At 41.2% G+C, this 4,893-nt stretch overlaps 1 pseudogene; it reads right to left on the minus strand.

The window, feature by feature from the left end:
• Positions 1-3,864: 3,864 nt before the first annotated feature.
• Positions 3,865-4,638, minus strand: LOC140507651 (uncharacterized; annotated as a pseudogene).
• Between the last annotated feature and the right edge of the window lie 255 nt (positions 4,639-4,893).

Genomic DNA, 4,893 nt, shown 5'->3' on the forward strand with positions numbered 1-4,893 from the left:
GTCCCTACAGTTTGCCCAGCATCATCTATCTTCATGCAGCAGGTAGATAGATTAAGTTTCCCACACACTCCACCTTCCTCCTCTAGGAAACAGTCTAAAATTAGTCTGTGTTGGAGTATGGCTTCCCTCCTTTGGTCTTCAAACTTTGATAATAGGTTGGTTGTTCTGGTGCTTTGGTTGGTAATGATTTCTACCACCGCCTGGAGACAAGTCAGTCTATTGAGCAGATATATGGGAGTTCTATATCCCCAACTCCCATCCTGGGCCCAAGTGGCTGGTCCATAGGTTTGAATAAATCTTTCTGGTAGTCATGTGTCACCCCACCCATGAGCATCTCCAGTGTTGGCTATGGAGGTGTCTATACCCCTCTTTAACCTCACTAATTCATCATACAGTTTGACCCCCAACTATTTCCCTTCTTAGCCTGGTAGAAAGAAGAACTTAGGTCTTACTAGTCCTATGTAACATACCCCAGTCTAATTCTGGGGAAGGTGGGTGTAAGCAGTGAGTTCACATATACAGTAGTGTCCCTTTAGGGCTGGTTGCTCGTGATCAAAATGTCTACCCAAGGTGATGGGGTAGTACTGCAGAAATTGTATCCCTAAAGGCCAGGCCTCCCATCCCTGATTATATTTGCAGTCCCACAGGGAAGTCTCATTACTTCACTTGCAGTAGTCTACTTCTACATAGTCACTGATGTTTGTTAAGCTCCAGAAGTTTGAAAAATGTCTTCCTTTCCAGCTCCATGTGTAGTGCCACTGTATCACCACCACCTCCTTGCTTCCCCATCTTTGACAATGGGCTTTAATGAAAGAATCTTTCTTCATTGCATCTGGAACCCAGAGCAAAGGTACAGAAAGAAGTAGTTAACCACCCTTCAGTGGAGTCCAGGCTACAAGGCACCCAAATTCCATTGTTGCATCGAATATAGGAGGCATTCCAAGAGTTCTTATGTGCAGAACAATCTAATATTTCTAATTCTACCTCCCTTTGGTATGTTAAGTGGCACCGACTGTTTCCTAAACCTTTCCCCTCTCCAGTCTGATTCAGGCAGTAATACCCTTTTACTGATTCAGTCAAAGGCCATTGATGTTCCTCTCCCTTTTTCCAAAAACCCCATCCCATGATGTACCTTGAATCATTTGCTAAGGATCCAAGCAGGACTAAGGGGAGACGGTAAAGAATCCCCAGAGAAATGTGTAGCTCCTATACAGATAAAAAGGCCTAGAACAAAGAAGATTAGACTCAGAAAAGCTAGCAATAGCAAGCACCCTGCAAACTTTCAACCCTTATTCTTCAGGGACTACGTGACCACCCAGTAGGTGGTTGCTTTCAGAAATGCAGCTTCAGCCCTTCAGGTCCTACTGGATTCACAGTCCACTCAGCAGGAGGAGTTACTGGATCCTTTACTCTAGTGTGGTGAGTCCATCCACACTCCTGGGTTCTCACAGCAGTGTCTGAAGTAAGGGGTTCTGGAAGGGTCCCTCCCAAGATGGGCTAAGTTTTTCCTCCTTCCACGTCCAAATCAGTTCCCTATCACCAGGGTGGAACTGATATACAGGAAGTCCAAGTGGAGGCGTTTGGGCTATTAGGCCTTGAGTCTGTGAGATATGAATATGCTTTGCCAGGACAGATATATATTCTCTAAGGAACTTAACTTTGCTTTCAAATATTAGGTCCCAACTCTCTCCACTTCCCATTCCTGGATAAGGATGACCACATAAAAGTTCATAGATTCAATTGTTGGCACACCCAATCCTTGGAGGACCCATACTTGGGACACATCACCCCCCCCCCCCCCCCCAGCAGGGCACCACCCCAGACTAAGCAACAATATTTTATCATTTTCTTCTTATCCTTTCCCTTATACTTTGGTAATTCATCCCAGTTCTCAAGTTTATTCCCCAAAGGACTGTCCTTTGGAATATCACATGATTTCCTGGTACCAGCATTCTGGGTCTGCTCCTGTCCCATTTTGATTATTTTAACTGAGAGGTCGCCCTCCCTCTACTAGTCATCCAGGAGCTCACCAATCTCTAAGGTTCCCTGGTTTAGCTTACCTGGGTCGTGCATGCGCAACTTACGTGACTGAATTCGTCTGATTTGTTACCCTTACTAATATGCTCTGGACCTTCACCACTTGCTTTCATTTTACTCCTCTGAGTTTCTCTCTTCAAGATCGTACCTACTCGGGGAGGAATCCTGCCTTCCTGAGATCCAAGGTCCACCAGAGAAAATTCCATTGGACACCTGCCCATAGACTCAGAAAGGGAGGGTCCCACAAGTGGGCGGATTCTGGATGGGCCCCCAAAACTGTGTGGATCTGAGAGCACCAACTCAAATAAAAATCGGAGACTTCTCAAGGTAAAAGCAAAACAACAAAATTTTATTATGATCTTGGGAGAAAGGGAATCTCCTCTCTGACAAGTAGTCAAGAGAGTGAGGCAATTACAGAAGGCAAAAATAGAGATTATATAAGCCTAAGGAAGATCCCAACCTGCTCCTGACCTTTTACTCCCATTGGCTGGGAGGCAGGCTCACAATCTAAATGTGATAGTCTACCCTGTGAATAGGGGACAAGGGAGCAATGGAATAACCAATAGGCATTATGTTGATGTGGATGTTGATGTGGCAACCCAAGAGCGGAAGTTTAAATTTCGTATTCCCAAAAGTCACATGATTTCTGGGAAGCTGAAACTTAGGCCTAACAGTGTACTAAAAGACTTTTGTTAAACACTGAGAAGCCTTCATTAACTTCATTCCATTCACCATAATTTTCCTATATATTCCCTCCCCCTCTCTTCCCTCCAAGGGAGTCATCCCATATAACAAGTAGTATGTTTTGAAAGGAAAAAAAGAGAGAGAAAAGAGAGGGAAAACTCAACAAAGTTAATCAATACATTGTAAAAGTTAAAATATGTACAAGATGCTATGTCTGTGGACCTCTCATCTCTATGAAGGAGTAGATTGGGGTGTTCTTAAATATTTCTTCATTGGAGTCCTGGGTACCTCAATGTATGGAAGTTAGTGTGACAGATCGAGTTATTATGATTACTATTATTGTTCATTGTTTACAATAATTTCAAGTGTACCCCCCATTTGGAGAGCCTCTTTTCCTAAATAGATGAAACTTTTGTGTTATATAGGTTTTATAGTAATTTATCTTTGCTCACATGTTGCTAATAATTTTCTTTTAAGCATAGATATTTAAGCTTCCTAAATTTGCTTATCAAGTTTATTAGGATATTTTTTTTTAACTTCCAATTTCTAAAAGATGTTTTACATCCCATTCTCACCCTTGAAATACTCTTAGATGACTGTATTGTTAAGGTCATATTCAGGATATTTATTAATACTCAAGTTCACTGGACTTCTAGTCCTGAGATCACCATGATCTCCCAACGTCATTAGCCATATATCATCCCTAAGTTAATCATGGGAACCAGATCATATAGTTTTTTTTTTTCCTCCAAAGACAAGGAGGCCCCTAGATCTCAGGTCACTGAGGTTCAAAGACCCCCAAAGGTGAAATAACCTGTATATGCGTATGTATATCTGCCTTTGTCAATTAGCACTCAGAAAACTCTTCAATACCATGAATACTTAGAAAACTATCCATCACCATGAAGCACATGATCAATTAGCATGCAAATCTTGAAAAACATGTGAAGAGTGTGCATTCCTTTGTAGAAATATACATTTTTATTCTTAATGTACCAACTAGAAAATCCCCTCATCTTCAGATCAAAAGATATGTGTGTACATATAATTAATACTACTTTGTTGATGTAGGTTTATAGAGCTCTTAAAATATCTAGATCCATTTTGATTATTAGGTGATACAAATACCCCTCTAGGCTACATTTACAATGAACAGACATCACAAAATCTCTTATAATAAAGTAAACAAAATAACTTATTTTTCCTAAAAGGCAGTTTTGTTTTGTTTTTTTTAATTTTAGGGCTTGCACTTCTGCTAGGACTTCCAGAAGGTGAGGGGGCTGTCTTTGGAGATGGTGATCTGGACTTTGATTGACAGCTTCTAGGTCTTGAAAGAGATGTGGATCAGGAGCTTGAACAGGATGATCCTGAGCTTTTTAAAGAACCTTATCAAGACTGGATTGAATTATATCTAGATGTACACAGAGAGGTAGATCTTGGTCTTTGAGGAGATACAGATCTCGACCTCCTTCCACAGTTCCTGCTTCATAAGCAAGAATATCTCCTTCCTCAGTGAGATCTAGATTGTGACCTACTTTTCCTTGGTTGGTTGTAGCAGTGAAAATCATAAGCATGATGACCTTTCTCACAACATTCATAATATCTGTCATTAGAACTGAATGGGCAGTAAGCAGGTGGTTTGTCATGCCAAAATCTTCAAGGCAGGCTGGTTGACAATTCAACTTTTACATTGGAACTATAAATCACCTTTCCATCTAGGGGTTGGATTCCATCCTCTGAATCCCTTGGATCTTCAAACTCCACAAAGGGAAATCTTGGAGGATTTCTGGCAATCCATATAGTTCTTAAGGGACCATAATAACTAAAGGCTCTTTCTAATTCTCCTTTGCCAGCACCAGTTTCCAGGTTGTCAACATATACTTGGATGTCTCCTTCGTACCTCTGATAGTATGACATGGTGCCTGGTTTTTATGCTCACTACACTCTCTGATAACTTAGTCTGACTGAAGTGCTGTTTGTCTACACTGGATGGTTCCAGCAACTACCAGGAAGACTCTTCCTTCTTCCAGGACATGATGTAGAAGAAATATTATTTCTATTGGCCTGAAGAACTCTTAAACTTGGGAACTTTCAAATTTAGGACTATCCAGGAGATAATATCCAAGGCTGAGAAATTCCATTCTGGGGAATTCCAGTTCTGACTTTTTTTCT

This window comes from Notamacropus eugenii, chromosome 5 (genome assembly GCF_028372415.1).
Source record: "Notamacropus eugenii isolate mMacEug1 chromosome 5, mMacEug1.pri_v2, whole genome shotgun sequence".
NCBI lineage: Eukaryota > Metazoa > Chordata > Mammalia > Diprotodontia > Macropodidae > Notamacropus > Notamacropus eugenii.